The sequence below is a fragment of the Bidens hawaiensis genome, unplaced genomic scaffold, assembly GCF_021521415.1.
Source record: "Bidens hawaiensis isolate Kalapana, Puna unplaced genomic scaffold, B.hawaiensis_p1.1 tig00018812_1, whole genome shotgun sequence".
Taxonomy (NCBI): domain Eukaryota; kingdom Viridiplantae; phylum Streptophyta; class Magnoliopsida; order Asterales; family Asteraceae; genus Bidens; species Bidens hawaiensis.
In genome coordinates this window covers 482774-501795 of record NW_027492858.1, presented here as the reverse complement: position 1 = coordinate 501795, position 19022 = coordinate 482774, and positions in this window count along the sequence as shown.

Here is a 19022-nt window from a genome sequence, read left to right as displayed (position 1 = left end):
TTGATTTTGATAAGTCCTAATATTTGATCCAAAAAATCCTAGGATGTATTTGACTGACAATTTTTTTTTAATTTATAACTGTATTAATAGAGATAATTATAATAGAAACTTATATGCAAAAGAAGAATACTATTATATAAGGGTGTATATTTTTTTCGATCTTAAAAAACTAAAGTTAAATAAAAAATAATATAATAATAAAACTATAGTCTCTACGTAGACACCGTGAATAAACCGACCCTAAAAGGAAGGAGAAAGATAACTGAGTTGATCCAACTGTAAATCAGTTTTAAGCATTTGTCCCCATTTCATGATCAAAACACATGAGTCACTTAGATTGTAATATGTGTTATAGGTAAATGATGGCCATGAAGAATAAGATAAAAACTTCATCCATACATCATTTTTAGATTCCACAAACTTACGCTCTTAATATTTTCACGTCCTTTTATTTTCAATTTATTTATCGCGTAATGTACATAGATATTATAATAGTTTCGATGTAATATCTTTTTTATTTAACTTTAGCTTTTACTCTAAAATCGAAAAGAAACAAACTCCTTATGTAATAATATTCTTTTTTCACATAAAACTTTCTATTACGGAGTATAACAAACTCCTTTATACACATACATTTTGGAAAAGGAAAAAATTGTTAATCAAAGGCATCCTAGGAGTTTGAAAACCTAGGACTTGATCAAAATCAATGAGAACTTAATCAAAATATTAGGAGAAAATTAATGCCAATATTCTCACAAATATCCCTATTCAAATATAGATGCTCCTATTAAAAGATTGGGTTTTGCGATTCAAAAAGGGGTAGCGGCGCAGCTTGTTGCCCGCTTGCCTTCTGTTTCGATGTAATCTAATAAACAATTAATATGGCAATTATGAGTGGAAATAAAAAGATATTTCACATTTTATTTGCACTTTCACGTCATTCACACAATTCTCCCATTTTAGAAAACCAAACTTCATAAGCGTGGAAGCCTTTCCAACTGTGTTGCTTGTTTTTATATTCAGGTAATCAAAATCAACTATTTAGTAAATATAGGAAATTCACGCAAAATTTACACCAAAGTAATTGTATGAATTTCCTAAGTTCACTACATGTTTCATTTTGTTTGCTTGAATATAGAGACAAGACAATGTATTCGGAAAGGCTGCCAAGTTTGTGAACTCTGAACTTCCATTGTGTGAATGGTGAGGAAGGGCATGTGGGTAGTGGAATTGGGTTATGAAAAAGAGCATCCATATTTGAATATGAACATTGGTGTAAATATTGGCCTTAATTTCTCCTAGTATTTTGATAAAATTCTTATTGATTTTGATAAGTCCTAATATTTAATCCAAAAAATCTAAGATATCTTTGATTAACAACTTTTTTATTTTATTTTACAAGTGTATTAATAGAGATACCTATAATAGTAACTTATATACAAAATAAGAAAACTATTATATAAGGTATATAGGGTCAAGTTATTCTATAAAGGAAGACAAAAATAAAAATGATGAAAATGATTTATAGCCACACAAAAAAACCATTCAAAAAAAATTAAAAATAAATAAATAAAAGATCATAACTCAAAATTTAATAAAAAAACAAAAAAAGTAAGAACACAAAAGTGTTTCCATCGTCTTCCTCATTCTAAAAAAAAACAAAAAACCTCGAAAAAGACACAATGTTAAGTGAAAAAGACCATTGTGTCTTTTTGTTTATCATTGTGTTTTGTGTTTATTTTCGTCATTGATTGTGTCTTTTTTCCTTAACATTGTATCTTTTTTTCTTGATATTGTGTTATATTAGTCAACATTATGTTATATTATGTTCGCCATTGTGTTATATTTTACGATTTATTGTGTCTTTTGTTTATTTTCGTTATTGTGTCTTTTGTTTCTGCATTGTGTTTTTCTGTTTTTTTTTGGAACGAGAATGATGAAAGAAATCTTTTTGTTTTTTTAATTTTTTATTTATATTTTGAGTTACGATTTTTTTAATTAATTTTTTGAAATTTTTTTTAGGGGGTTTTTTTGTGGCCACTAATACTTCTCATCCTTCTCATTTTTTTCCCCTTTTTATTTTAACTTTTCCGAAGATATACAAGGGTGTATATTTCTTTTCAATCTTAAAAAAATAAAGTTAAATAAAAAATAATATAATAATGAAACTATAGTGTCTACGTAGACACCATGAATAAATTGACCCTTAAAGGAAGGGGAAATATAACTAAGCTAATTGAACCGTAAATCATTTTCAAGCATTTGTTCCCACTTCATGATCACAACGCATGAGTCACTTAGATTGCTATATGTAATGGAGGTAAATGATGGCCGTGTAATACACATCCAATAAGGATAAGATAACAACTCCATCTACACATCATTTTTAGCTTCCACAAACTTACACTCCCATTGTATAAATCAGATAGAAATTTATGGAGTTCGGATCTTATATAGACTAAAGCAGCCATTTTTCTATACCATAGACGTCCGACACCTTAATTTTTGGTTGGCGTATAATGAGTTGATTGATTTGCAATCCCGTGATTGAAGAAATTGATCGTGTTTCCTTAACTACTACAAGTTTGGATGCTTATTTAAAGTAGTCTTTTTTTGTTTTAGAGTATCATCAATTGACTGCAGTCAATCTCTTATTCACTTTCATTATATTCATCGGAATCATCCGATTGGTTTTACCCGACATAGTTCGGTTCTTGTTTTTCATCTATTGTAATCCTTGAATTCAATAAATGATCCTTTTTGACATGGTATCTAGAGCCTATTAATTGGTCTCTGGTGTTGAAATGAATTCTGCCCTAATCAATTCTTTTCGACCCTGATTGAAATTGTTCTTCCGGCTGTAAGTCTGACCATCAAAGGTTGCTGTGGTTTAAGCTCTGATTCCTATCGAAAATTAAAAAGTTCTTCCGCTACATTACTGTTGGATGCCCTAATCGAATCTGCTCTTGGTTGAAGCTCATATTCCAATCAATGATTGTATTTTTTTTCCTCCGCTGCACTACTGGTAATCAATTATCTTTCTTAATTTCAGCAATGTTTGATCTCTCACTGTAAGTCTTTACCTTGCTTTCTTCAGTTTTTGGTAATTTGCCTATTTGTTTGTTTTTTTTAAACAAAAAAAAAAAGAAAAGGAAAAAAGAGGTTTTTTCCCATGGGCTCGTCTGATAATAGCGAGACCTTGATAAGTAAACTTGATGCTAGCAACCCATTATTCCTGCATGCTAGCGATTCTAGTAATCTGACCATTGTGAGTATCAAGTTGAAAGGATCCGAAAATTACACCATTTGGTCAAATGCCATGAAATTAGCCCTTCAAGTTAAAAATAAATTCGGGTTTATTGATGGCACTTGTAAAAAATCCATAACTAATAACATTTTGGCAAATCAATGGGATAGGTGTAACTCGATTGGAATTACATGGATTATAAATTCTATTTCAGTAGAGTTATATATGGGTCAAGTTTTTTCAAAATATGCCTATGAAGTATGGCAAGATCTAAAAGAAACGCGTGATAAAATAGACGGCTCGGTCATTTTTGATCTACATCAAAAAATTAATTCTTTAACACAAAATGGATCTTCCGTGTCTGAACTATCATAAGCTTAACACCACGTGGAAACAATTTGACCAAATGGTTCAACTTCCATCCTGTACTTGTCAAGCCTCTAAAGATTTTAATGACTTAAGGCATATGATAAAACTAATGCAGTTTCTTATGGGTCTTGATGATGTGTACCAACCGGTTAGGACTAATTTATTAACTATTAACCCTCTTCCCTTCAATAAAAACTGCCTACTCAATTGTACTAGCCTAGCTACCACACACCATAATATTATCCGTTTTGGCCGGGACGTACCACCATCGCCTCACGGATTTGCTTTTGGTTGCCCAGGTGAAGAATTCCCAGGAGGTCACCCATCCTGATACTACTTCCACCAGAGCACGCTTAACTGTGGAGTTCTCATCTCATCCACTACCATTATACGCCCAAAACGCTTTATGATGGGGAAAAAGAAGGCTTAGTTCTCCTCCCCAACCGATGTGGGATGTCACAATAATTTCAAGAGAGGAGTCGCATAGGAACTCAAAAAATCTTTCAAGAAATCAAACTCAACACGTCGGGTTCATTTCAAAAACTAATCAGAGTTTTGTAAATAATAAAAAATATAAGGGTCCTAGTCCTAACCTGAAGTGTACACATTGCTACAAGTTGGGTCACACTGTAGATAAATGCTATGAACTTGTTGGGTATCCACGAAACTCTAAGCCAAGAGGGAATCAGGTTGGTAATCAAGGAACAAGACATGTCACCTCTAATAACTCTGTTTTAAACAACTCTGATTCCTCCTCGGCTTCTACTATTCCTGCTTTAACCCTTGATCAAGTTTCTAGACTATTAGGTCTTTTAAATGAAAGAACAGGTGAAGGCTCGCAAAACACTAACATGGGAGGTAACTTTCTTGATCTATTATGCTCCATTAGCTATTGTAAACGTGTTTTTGGATTCTCAAGTTGTCTTTCTGATACTAATAGTGTCAACTAGGTAGTAAATTCTGGTGCTAACCAACACATGGTCATGTCAGAAAAAGGGATTTTTAATAAAATAGAAGTTTCAGAATTTAATATTAAAGTCAAACATACAAATGGTTCTGACACCGTCGTCTCAAAAATTGGTAGTTATAGACTAAGTGATAATGTGGTTTTGACAGATGTGTTTGTAGTACAAGAATACTATGTAAATCTTAAGTCCGTTTATAAACTTGCTAAAGCTAATAAACTTAAGGTGTCTTTTGATGAGGATAATTGTTATATTCAGGACTCTCACACAAAGAGCATCCTGGTGACTGGTAGTCAAGTTGATGGTTTATATTTTTGTGGTGACACCTCAAAACCAATGAAGGTGTGTTTTAATAGCCATGATACTATAAAATTATGGCACTCTAGGTTAGGACACCCTTCTGACCCAGTTCTTAATGTCTTAAAAGGTGTTTTAAACTTAAAAAATATAACAAACAATTTTCCTTGTGAAATATGCCTTAGAGCCAAACAACATAGGGACCCTTTTCCATTGAGTGATCATAGCTCTTCTGTTGGGGAACTTATTCATCTTGATGTCTGGGGGCCCTATAGAATTCAAAGTAAAGAAGGATATAAGTATTTTTTATCAGTTGTGGACGATTATTCAAGAGCCGTGTGGGTATTCATGATGAAACATAAAAATGAAGTTTTTGATAACATCAAAAGTTTTCATAGCATGATTAACACTCAATTTGAGAAAACCATTAAAACCTTTCGAAGCGATAATGGTTGAATTTATGAACTACCAAATGGATAATTTTTTAAAAAACAATGGTATTAACCATCTGACAGCATGTCCATATACCCCACAACAAAATGGCATAGTTGAATGAAAACATACGCATCTCTTAAATATCGCCAGGTCTCTCCTTTTTCAAGGGGGACTTCCCCTTAGTTTTTGGTAGGAATGCATTCTAACCGCCTCTTATCTTGTTAACAGGACACCATCTTCTATTCTAAATGTCAAGTCACCGTATAAACTGGTTCATGGTTTTAAGCCCTCTCTTAACCATCTTAGTAACTTTGGTTGTCTTTGTTTTAGTACCATCTTAACTAACACGGATAAGTTTGGTAGTCATGCCGAAAAATGTGCCTTTTTAGGATACTCAAATAAGAAAAAGGATATATGATGTGCTAAAAGTAGTTATATAAAACACACTAATTGTTAAGGCACGGATTTTCAGTATCCTCAGCAAACATTATTCAGAGCCGATTTGGGATGCGGTATCCTCAGAGGTAACCGGTATCCTAATTACATTATATATATAACATGATTTTTTGCTTCTTTCTATGTTTACCAGGTCAAAGATTGTTATTGTGATCTCCCAAAGACTCGCACTTTCAGTTAATAAAGCGTGACAAGAAAGGAAATGTGCTAATTGAAGGGCTAACGGTTAATTGGAATAATTTCGTAGTTTCCTTAAATATAGGAATTCTAGTTAGTTTTATTTTTATATAAATAGAGCTAAAAAGGATCATAAAACACACACTCTAGCACTCGAGAACTTACTAGTACTCGCATTCTCTGTAATCACGATCAAGTTTGAGCTCCACCATTGTAATCATCTTTATTATTAATAAACCGGTGGTGATAGTTTTCACCGCCCGGGATTTTTTGCTTGTTATTCTAAGGATAACGGATTTTTTCCTCGCAACAAATCCTTGTGTTCAAGTACTTTTACGTTCATTTCATACAAGCACCTAGTCCCGATTACTAATTTGGTTACGAAATCACCATTGTCAATTTTTGATCAAAACAATTTGGCACCCACCGTGGGGCCAACAGTGCTTTAATCCATTAAATTCGTTTATTTCATTTACCTTCATTCTCTTTACAATGGCCTCACAACCAAAAACCAGTTCAATCTTTGCTCCGGTGGTCACTACTGCTTCAAGTGTCAACCCAGGACCTCCACCACCGCCGAAGAAAAATACTCAGCCCAGAGGAGAACTTCCACCATTCGCGGGATCCTCTACACGGGTAGACCCGGTTATATCTAACAACGATATTTTTGCTTTGATGAAACAGGTTAAAACGCACATGGAGCAGCAAGAGAAAACCAACTCAAGGCTATTCAAGGAGATTGAAAGAATCAAAAAGAAACCAGGGCAGGAGGCCACTCCAATCATGCCCAGGGTCCTTGATTTTGATTCTCCAGGATCTTCTATTCTTCAGAATCCCAGATCCTTGGGGACACAATCACCAAGGATTCCATCGCAGCAGCAATCAGGATACTAGGGATCTTTTCCTTCGGTATCCTTGGAGTTACCCGCACCAACGAGGCCAGGTTCCATCAACACGCGGCCTCGCCCAACCGTGCATGCCGGCATATTCTCATCAGGATCCCCTATGATATCCTCAGAAGTGCATGTTGGAGATGACATCCCTATGCAGACACCGCCTTATCTTGGGGATACCATCAATGGAGGAATTAACCACCCAAGCTCAGGATACCAGAGACCTAACCAAGATCCTGGTAACAGTTTACTTAATTCTAATTTATACACTAACCATGGATCTATTCAGGATAAGGGGATATCCCCCGATATAGCCAGGGAATTACAGAAGATGAAAGATATGATTTCCAATATCCCCGGGATAATCCGTCCCATATCTGAAGTTCCAATGGGCAGTCACAAACTTTCCAGGTTCACTTGGCCTATATGCGACGTGGAGATCCCCAGGAAATTCCAAACGCCCAACATGAAACTTTATGACGGCACTACGGATCCTGAGGAGCATGTAGCTCAATACATAGAAAGGATGGAGGTCTACCCTATCCCCGCAGAAATCAAAGAAGCCTGTCTATGTAAAGGGTTTGGTTCAACACTAACTGGGCCAACCCTCAAATGGTTATTAAGTATTCCTTCCAATACTATCACTTCCTTTGCTCATTTAATAAACTTGTTTAATAATCAATTTTCTTGTAGTAGATCTTTTGAGAAAATGACAGGTGATTTATATAGAATTGTTCAGCATAACAATGAATCCCTAAGGGATTACATAATCAGATTTAGCAGGGAAGCTTTGGAAATCCCCAACCTTGATATGGCAGCTGCTTTTGAAACCTTCAAGATGGGACTTAGGAAGGATTCTCCTTTCTACGACGACCTCTTCATGACTCCATGCAGGAATCTTGATGAAGTCAGAAACAGGGCGTTGAGATGCATTCGGCTGGAAGATGATAAGAAGGCTCAGGGAGGTTTGGTTATCCCAAAGTACGGGTCTACCAAAAGGAAATCAGACTCTCCCCAAAAGTTCTTTAGGCCAAAGCCTTATTCCAAGCAGGATAATCCCAAGATCAACGCTGTGGAAGAAGACGAAGATGACGAAGAATATCCTAAAATATCTTAATATTGTTTTAACCTAGATATTGGTGGTGTAATTTGTGCCATGCAGGATCTAGGTGACAAGGCTAGATGGCCTAAGAAAAATGAGAAGCCCGGATCCAACAAAGACAACTCAAAATGGTGTGCATTCCATGAAGATTTTGGCCATCGGACAGACGATTGTATAGCACTCCGGAAGGAGATAGGATACCTTCCCAGTAAGGGACACTTGCAGGAAGTATTTGGAAGAAACAAGAACAAGAGTCAGGATCCTGTCAAGATACCTGAAAGGGAACCTTCTCCACCACCCGGAGCTAAGGTGGTATCCTTTATCTCTGGAGGATCTGACATCTGCGGGACCTTGTATTCAGCAGCCAAGAAACATTCCAGAGAAACGAAGATGGACAACGGAGAAAGACCTCTTCGTACTTCCACATTGACAACTCAAAGGATCATATCCTTCGATGAGGAGGATAGATGTGGCCTTGTGGACCCCAACCACGACGGTTTGGTAATCACTTTATGTATAGCTAACTGTTTTGTGCGTAGGATACTCGTTGATGGAGAAAGCTCTATAAACATTATCCAGATGGATGCATTAAAGAAAATGGATATCCCAGAAACAGAGATTATCCCGAAATCCTCAGTTCTTGTCGGATTCAGTGGCAAAACTAAGAACACTTTGGGAGAGATCAAACTTCCAATATATATTGAGGGAACTAACTCCCTACAAAAGTTTTGCGTTATTGACTCTTTATCTTGTTATAATGTGATTTTAGGCAGGCCCTGGATCCACAGCATGAAGGTAGTACCCTCGACCTACCATCAGTGTGTGAAACTCCCAAGTCCCCGGGGAGTCATCAAAATTGAAAGTGATCAGCAAGATGCCTAGGAATGTTATGCTTCATCAATGAAGTGGACTACAAAGCCTACTCAAGCATAGCAATTACAGCAACAACCAGGGAAGGTCCTGCAAGCAAGAGAGCAGGATGTAAAGGAAGTATCTTTGGATCCTCAGGATATTGAAGTCAAAGTATTATTAGGAACAAATATTCCTGAGGATATTGAGATGGAATTGATATCCTTTCTAAAGAAAAGAGCTTCTACCTTCGCCTGGAAACATGAAGATATGAAGTATCTTTGGATCCTCATAAACTTGGTATAGACAAATCTTTCAGGCCAGTACATCAAAAGTGACGAAAGTTTGCTCCTGAGAGAAACGCTATCATACAAGAAGAGGTGCAGAAGCTGCTCAAAACCAAGATGATAAGAGAAGTCCAATATCCTAGATGGTTGGCCAATCTAGTTGTTGTTCAGAAGAAAAACGGAAAATGGAGAGTGTGTACGGACTTCACAGGCCTGAATAAGGCCTGTCCAAAAGACCCATTCCCACTCCCGCACATTGACTCAATGGTGGATGCAACTGCTGGCCACGAGCTGCTAACATTCATGGACGCATCTTCAGGATTTCAACAGATTCAAATGGAGCCTTCAGATCAAGAAGACACGGCCTTCATGACTCCCACATGTATATACTGTTATACTGCAATGCCTTTTGTACTTAAAAATGCAGGTGCAACATACCAAAGGCTCGTCAACATGATGTTCAAAGACCAACCGGGGGACACGATGGAAGTCTACATAGATGACATGGTGGTAAAGTCGAAGAAGGCTGAGGATCATCTCACAGACTTGGCAACAGCATTTGATATCCTGGATAAATACAACATGAAATTGAATCCAGTCAAGTGTCACTTTGGGGTCAAAGCAGGAAAATTCCTGGGATACATGGTCACCAAAAGAGGAATAGAAGCAAGCCCAGAGCAGATCAAGGCTATCCTGGATATCAAATCACAAAGAAATGTCAAAGATGTCCAAAGATTGATCGGAAGAATAGCTGCTCTCAACAGATTCATCTCAAGATCTTCAGAGAAGTGTAAAGACTTCTATGATATCCTAAGGAAGAATCAAAAGTTCGAATGGGGAGAAAAGCAAGAAAGGGCATTGGTATCCCTAAAGGAATACTTATCCTCAGCACCACTTCTAATGAAGCCAGCTGATGGTGAGCCTCTATCCCTGTACTTAGCCGTTTCTGGAAGTGCTATCAATGCCGTCTTGGTCAAGGATCATGAAGGTCAACAACATCCAATATATTATGTAAGTAAAAGTCTGCTAGATGCTGAATCCAGGTATTCTTATCTTGAAAAGTTAATTTTAGCACTTATAATGGCTTCAACTAAACTAAGACACTACTTTGAAACTCATGCTATACATGTAAAAACTAACTATCCTATTAAAGCTGTTTTGAGAAAACCAGAAATGTCAGGTAGGATGGCAAAATGGGCTGTGAAACTTAGTGCATATGATATCTTGTATGAGCCAAGAACAGCCATCAAATCTCAGGCACTTGCCGACTTTGTGGCTGATTTAATCCAGGATATACTTAAAGAAGTTGAAAAGGAAGTTCAACAATTGAACGTCAAGTAAAGTTGGACTTTGCATACCGATAGTGCCTCCAACATAAGAGGAACAGGTCTAGGTATCCTACTAAAATCGCCATAGGGGGACATAATACCTTTATCTATATCTTGTGAATTCAAGCTACTAATAATGAGGTTGAATATGAGGCCTTAATAGCTGGTTTGCAATTGGCTAAGGATATGAAGGTCAGGTATCTTCAAGTTTACGTTGATTCTGTGTTATTATCTAACCATTTCAATGGCTCTTATGCAGCGAATGCAGAAAACTTAGCGAAATATTTAGAAATAGTTAAGCAATTAGCTATATGTTTCGAAACATTTAACATAGTGCAGGTACCAAGGGAAGAGAACACTGAAGCAGATGCCTTAGTAAACTTGACATCAGCTCTCAAGATACCAGGAGATGTCAAGATACCTATCGTGCATATCTTGACTCCAGCAACAAAGGAGAACCTCGAAATCTTAGAAACTTCAAATTCTAAGGATAATCCAGCATCTTGGACCAATCCCATAATACGTTATCTTCAGGATGACGCGATCCCAGAAGGAGAAAATCCTAGAGCATTCCGAATGAAGGTAACCCAGTATATTATCCTAAATAATGTATTATATAGAAAATCACTTGCAGGTCCATACTTGAGATGCTTGGAATATCAAAAAGCACAAGAAGTCCTCAAAGACATACATGAAGGCGATTGTGGAAACCACACTAACGGGAGAGCCTTAGCATCCAAGATACTAAGGAAAGGCTACTTCTGGCCAACAATGAAGAGAGATGCAATGGATTTCTCCAAGAAATGTGATGCTTGCCAAAGACACAGCAACATATTACATCAACCAGCTGAACCATTATATCCTATCATATCCCCATGGCCATTTATGAAATGGGGAATGGATATTGTGGGAAAGCTACCCAAGGCTCCTGGTGGAAAAGTCTTTATGCTGGCCATGACAGATTACTTCTCCAAGTGGATCGAAGCAGAGGCATTCGTTCAAATTAAAGAAAAGGATGTGATCTCATTCATAAAACACAATATCCTGACAAGATTTGGTATTCCGGCGGAGATTGTTTGTGACAATGGCTTACAGTTCATCGGTAGTAGAACAACCAACTTTTGTGAAAGTTGGGGAATCAAGATGGTGACTTCAATTCCAGTACATCCTCAAGCTAACGATCAAGTAGAATCCAGTAACAAGATCATCATCAACAATCTGAAGAAGAAATTGGGATCCAAGAAAGGAAAATGGGCCGAAGAACTACCATTTGTTCTTTGGACTGATAGAACCACTTCAAAAAATACAACGGGACAAACACCTTTCTCCTTGGTGTTTGGAGCCGAAGTTGTTATCCCTACAGAGATGGTGATCCCCACAGCAAGAACCAGCATCCAAGAAATTGAGTCCAATAACCAAAGCCTTGTTGAAGATTTGGATACCATTGATGAACTTAGAGATCTCGCCAGGATCAGGATGGCGGCATACCAACAAAGAATAGCCAAGTCCTACAACAAAAATATCAGAATTCGAAGATTCCAAATAGGAGACATGGTGCTAAGAAAAGCATTTCAGAATACCACTAACCCAGCAGATGGAAAGTTAGCTCCAAAGTGGGAAGGTCCTTACCTGATAGATTCGGAGGCAGGAAAAGGGGCCTACAGGTTAATCACTATGGAAGGTGTCCCTATACCAAGAGCTTGGAATGCTATCCACCTCAAGGCGTATTTTTGTTAGTATACTTAACTGGTATATTGGTGTCCTCAAAGATGAAGGTATGTTTCCTTATCTATTCTTACATTTTTTAACTTTATTATCCCTAAATCAAGTTTACTGACTTAAGCATCGGAGGAGTGTTAGCCAGGCTAACTCCCACCCCTCATCAAGAGCTTAGTGTTTTGCAGTTATCCTAAGGATACGTTATCTCGACAGCAGTCATAGGCTGATCACCTCCCATACGAATATGATATCCCTGATATCCCCTAAGGTTTAAAGGTCTTCACATTTCAACGAATGCCAGGGGCGCACGAATATGATATCCCGGATATCTCAAAAGGTTTAAAGGTCTTCACCTTTCTAACAACGCCTGGAGCGCACGATGATTCGGGTATAGTTCAAGGCAGGCTAACCAGACCAGCTGACAATCCGTCTGCTGTTGGCTATATACCGAATCCTTAAGATAAGTGGCAGACGTGTCACGCAAATTGTTTATAACATTTTTATGTTATCTAAGGTTTATAACACTTTCGTGTTATCTAATGTTTTGGCATAATCATGTCCATACGTTCGGGACCTTCCCCAGTTTTATCTCAAGTCTAGACATTTTCATGTCTCTAAAGTAAAGGCCTAGTCACCAGTGAAAAGTCTTTATCGCCAGTTAATGGGCTTTGTCGCCAGAATTATCTAACTTTGTTTTGACAGATCGCTAAATCTAAGAAGGTTATTGAGTTGTTTTTAACTTGGCAAAATCCCAAAAGCTTGATACTTAAAAAGATCAATGATTGAGGACATCGCATGTAAGCCCATTAGATTTATAATGATCTCCACGAAGGTACTCTTTACACTTAGTTTTATCACTCGATTTATACTTCAAGGTATAATCTTTTGGTTTGATTGTAATAACTCACACAAGGCATAAGGATACATTATCCTAAAAATATTTTTCTTAATAATCCTTTTGATTATATTTTCTAAAAACTTATAACCGTTGAAACATTCTATGATTAGGACACATTATTCTCAAAATGTTAAAAATATATAACTCTCAAAATGTTCAAGAAACATGTTTTTAGGATACCTTATCCTCGAAGTAACTTATTTCGGAAAACTAAAACGACATTCCAACAAAAATTTACAAGTTACTAAACACAATACTTAAAGCCAAAAGATTATATCATTATTAACCATAAGTGCAGGAAATTAAAAGGCAACACCTGGGTTTCGTCTTGAAAAGCCAAGATCCCTCCACCCGAATATTGCCATATGTTCAAAAGTCAAGATAACACGGGCTTCATCTTGGAAAGTCAAGATCCCTCCACCCATGTATCCTATTATCCTAAGCTTACTTGTTCAAGACAAAAAAAAGTGTTCAACAGACCATTACAACCCAACATCACAAACACAAACATAAAAAATTGGGCTCAAGCCTTTTCTTTACCGCTATCATCGCCCAATTGCACCTACCACCAACCACTTTCACCGCTCCCTTGACCGCCAAGTCCACTGTCTCTTCCACAACCTTTTCCACTCCACTCGGACCAGCTTCCTCCACTGTGTCCCCATCAAGTTCAGCCAGTATCCTCTCCCAGCCAGCAACATCCCAGAAGGGGATATCCAGACCAACATCCTTTGCCTCCTTAGCCATCTTGAGCCGGGATTGAAATACAGAGACAATAGCAGACTTTTTAGCCCCCTCCATAGCTTCATAAACCTTCACCAAGCACTCGACCTCCTGATGGACCAACTCCTTCTTGGCCAATTAACAGCTCCAATTTCGCGTCTTCCAGCTCTTTGGTCTTCTTATCAAGAAGACTGGTCTTGGTGACTCCTATCTTCAGTTCGGAGATGCGGGTATTGGCTTCATGTAGTTCGAGACTCATAGTGGCGAACCGGGAGGAGAGATACTCGAGGCCCTGCAAGGAAATGGATCCTCAATATAAATTATCCTCAAGATATAAGAAATCATGACAAATAAATAAAAAAATAAAATAAAAAAAATAACCTGTTGAGTCTTGTTCATGGCATCGTGGAAATCAACATCGTGCACGGGAATGGATTCACTGGTCTCTTGACTCTTCTGCTTCTTAGAGCCCTTTGCACGGTTGCCTTCAGGTCGAGGAATAGAGCTGGGGACATGCTCCTTCTTGATAGTGCTTCGGGTGGATACCATGCTGTCAATATCTTCAAGAGCAAAAACAGAAGCAGACTTGCCTACAAATACACAGGTTAGTATCTCTGATCCTTGAAAATTCTAATAAAATCTCAAATATTTCTTACCAGACATACCGGAGCTCACGGACGGAGACGGATCTTGAAACTTGACTGGAAATGAAACGTTCTCTCTTCCTCGTCAATAAGAAAGAAAGAGGCAAGCTTATCCTCGGTTTCTCTGGTGGGAGGAGCGATCTCAAAGAACTTCAAAGCTGCAGAAACAAAAGAAAACACATCAGTCACAAAAGATATCGATATATATTCAAGATATGGTATCCTACTCTTGGAAACCCAGAGATAAGGAAAAGTATCAGGCTGTGGAAGAGAATCTCTCCTAACAAAGAAATATTGTCTCTTCCACTGGTCATTATTCTGGGTATTTTTCAGAACCAATGGAGATCAACCAGATTTAATTTTGAGAAGATATCTTGAAGACCCATGGCTGCGAAGGTCATATACAGAAGAAAGCTCCGATAGGGTAAGATCTAGGGCACGGTCAATAATCAGTTTCTCGAAAACAAATAAAGTCCTCCAAACCATGGGCATGGTTTGGGCGTAAGTAAGACCAGTTCTGAGAAAGAACTCGGTGGTCAAAAACGGAAAGCAGATGCTGGTTTTTGAAATAAAATTAGAAGTAAGAGCGGCGTCAAATGGTCTGAAGACAGTTCCAGCAGGAAAGCAACCCCGAGACCGAAGATTTGCGATATCGGTGTTGCCAAAAATACATATCTCATTCGCAGGACTTGTGAGGAGATTCTGAGACACAAAATCCTCAATACCGGAGGATGAAAGCTTTGGACTCATGATTTCGCTAAGATACAGAAGAAAGAAAAGAGAGAAGTTACCTGGATAAAAGAGAAGATGGGTAGAAATGATTTATCTGGGTAATTATAAGGGCAACTTAGGGTTTGGTGAATCATCAAGACAGCTGACACGTGTATCGAAAATCCACTGCACATACAGGAATTCAAAATTCAAAATTTGAAAATTTTACAGCTGTAGTCTATATCTACATCTATTAAATTTGGGGACAATTGTTAGGGCACGGATCTTCGGTATCCTCAGCAAACATTATTCAGAGCCGATTTGGGATGCGGTATCCTCAGAGGTAACCGGTATCCTAATTACATTATATATATAACACGATTTTTGCTTCTTTCTATGTTTACCAGGTCAAAGATTGTTATTGTGATCTCCCAAAGACTCGCACTTTCAGTTAATAAAGCGTGACAAGAAAGGAAACGTGCTGATTGAAGGGCTAACGGCTAATTGGAATAATTCCGTAGTTTCCTTAAATATAGGAATTCTAGTTAGTTTTATTTTTATATAAATAGAGCTCAAAACGGATCATAAAACACACACTCTAGCACTCGAGAATTTACTAGTACTCGTATTCTCTGTAATCACGATCAAGTTTGAGCTCCACCATTGTAATCATCTTTATTATTAATAAACCGGTGGTGATAGTTTTCACCACCCGGGGTTTTTTGCTTGTTATTCTAAGGATGACGGGTTTTTTCCTCGAAACAAATCCTTGTGTTCAAGTACTTTTATGTTCATTTTATACAAGCACCTAGTCCTGATTACTAATTTGGTTACGAAATCACCATTGTCAATTTTGGATCAAAACACTAATCTAGACACTAAGTAATAAATTCTAGACTCTTAACTTAACTAAAACTACTAACCAGCAAGTGAACCGGTCGACTCTAGTACAGCTAAGTAAGTCCGGATATCGAACCCACGAGACTCTTTAAATTACGTCAAGTAGCTAATTAGACTCAACTAATACTGACACGACTATTTGTTTATTAAAAAGGGGGTTTTGTTTAAAATACTAAATTAAAACTAATTAAGGAAAACAAGTAAAATAAATGAAAACACAAGTTTGGGTAAATAAGATGATGATGATGAGATAACTACCTAGGCTAGAATCTCCTAAATTTCAGTTATGAATTAACCGAGAAAATATTAAGTTATAGACTGAGATCGTAAAATAGACACTTAAGAGAAAACCCGAGCAGGACCCCTGACCCTTTTCAAGAGACACCTATGAGTTTCTAATAAGTTTTAACGCACACCAGTATTAAAAATCAAGTTTCCTTACGCTCACCTAATTATTTATGACTTAGTTCCTTTATACGAAATCCTACCTTACAGCACGGAAATCAAAGGCAGTTTAATATATTTAATTGATTCAATAGACAATAATTAAATATTGAATCAATTAAATAATCAAACCTAGACGGACTCCTTACGAATAACTAAATCTAGCAAGATCAAATAATAAAGATCTATCAATAACCTAGCACCTTACAGATTTAGGTTAGCGGTACACTTAGATTTTATTAATTAATAATTATTATTCCTATGATCTTAATGCATATCAATCATAAAATAGTCAAAAACACAAAGTAGATGACCTAATAGCAACCTATCATAATGACAAACAATAATCTAGGCAACTATGGAATAATAACAATTAATCAAGCAATCCTAAATATCCATATGCATCAATTTAATATGATTAAACCTTTTACTAAATCATAAAAACCATAACGATAAATAAATCCCAAATCAAAACACAACGTCCAAAATAGGTTCATCATAAGCCTAGGCAGTCTATAATGTTTAGCCTAACATCATAAAATAAAACAAAACAATAATAAAGGAATTCATGGCGGAAAACAAAAGAAACACAAGATTAAAGGTGATAAAACCCGGGGTCTTCGTTCTTGATTGATAAGCACGCCACCATATGATTCCAAGCCTTCAAACCCTCAAAAATATCACCTTTTGAGCTCCCAAATTCGTCCAAGTTGGCTAGGGTATTCAGGTTATGATTAGGGTTAAGTTTATGGGTGTTTATATAGACTTTCAAGGCCCATAAACTTAAAATTAGTAGACGATTCTAGAAATCTAAGCCCATAAACTTAATATCTATAATATATATAAACGAAAACCCTAAAATCCTATGTATCGCGATGTGGTCGCTCCCCCTTTTTATGAAAGCCACCAGATTTCTTGATTTTTAAATGGAGACTTCTCATTGATTTAACCCAAATTCATGGGTATGGGTCTTACCAAAATCAGATAGCTCTTAAACGGGTTATAATATCTCATTAAATTAAAAATAAATCTTACCAATTATTTGATATGAAAATCCTATAAAATAGGGATATACTAAAATTTAATATCCAATTTAAAAAGAAAAAGATATTATTTATAATTAATAAACAATTTTATAGTAAAAAACATAAGCGGGTAATAGGTCACCAAATCCAGATAGCTTTTAAACGGGTTATAACATATCATTTATTTATGAAACCCTTTCATCATCAAACCCTAAGTATATTATTAACTTTCTTACAATAAAGAAAATTAATATCCAAAAAATAAATATTAAAAAACAAAAAATGTAAAACAACCATTCTCTTAAGCCATCAGATTGCTTTAATTTTAAATGAAGGCTTCTCACGCATTTGAATTCACGGGTAAATGTCTCACCAAACCTAGATAGCTCTTAAATGGGTTATAACATCTCATTATTTAATCTCATTAAATATTTGATATGAATATCCTATAAAATAGGAATATTCTATTTTATTTTAAAAAAAGATATTATTTATAATTAACAAACAATTTTATAATAAAGAAAATAAACGGGTAATGGCTATCACCAAACCCAGATAGTTTTTAAACAGGATTATAATATATCATTTATTTGTGAAACCATTTCATCATCAAACCTCAAGTATATTAATTATTAACTTTCTTATAATAAATTAAATTAAAATCCAAATATACATATATAAATATTAAAAACGAATAATGTAAAACAACCCCCGTAATACGGGGGATAAAATCTAGTTTGTAGAATATTCTAGAAATCTGAGCCCATAGACTTAATATTTGTAGAAGATTCTAGAAAACTGAGCCCAAAGTGTCGCGCGACGGGCCTTCTCCCATTTTGCTTGTTTTCGCCCTCTTTTCGACATGGTTGAAACCCGGAACCTAAAATATTCAAATAATTAGTAATATACAAATTCTAATAAAACCGAACGAAAACTAATAAAATATTATATTAAATATACAAGGGATTTATATATATTTAGCCTTATATCAATATAAATTGTGGATTTTTGATAAAAAAAAACAAGTTATTTTCTCTAGGGATGTCAAATTTTATGAAAATGTGTTACCTTTCAAAGATAATAAAATTTTATATGAATCTGAACATAAAAAGGATAATTTTATAAATAACTTGAACTTTTTTGACCTTTTTGATGAAACCGAAGTCAATGAAGATGGTAACATTCCGAATGTCGAAGGGGGGCACAAAATGAATTCACTAGTAATGATTAGCAGCCGCAAACTACCACTGAAACTACTACAGGCGAGGCTAATTTATAGCAGCCTAGCAGTGAATGTAGTAGTTCCGGCGAGGCATATATTCCTAGTAGGATCTTGACGATATAAGACCTCCTGAGGGAACTAGTGAACCTCCTATAACTAGGAGGTCCACTAGAAACATCAACATTCCAAAGAAATTACAAGATTTTATAATAGAAGGAAAAGTCAAATATAGTCTTGAGAAAGTTTTAAACTATTCAAACTTGCATCCTAAAATCATGTGTTTTACCACCGTGTTAAATAAAAGTGTTGAACCAACTACCAAGTTCATACA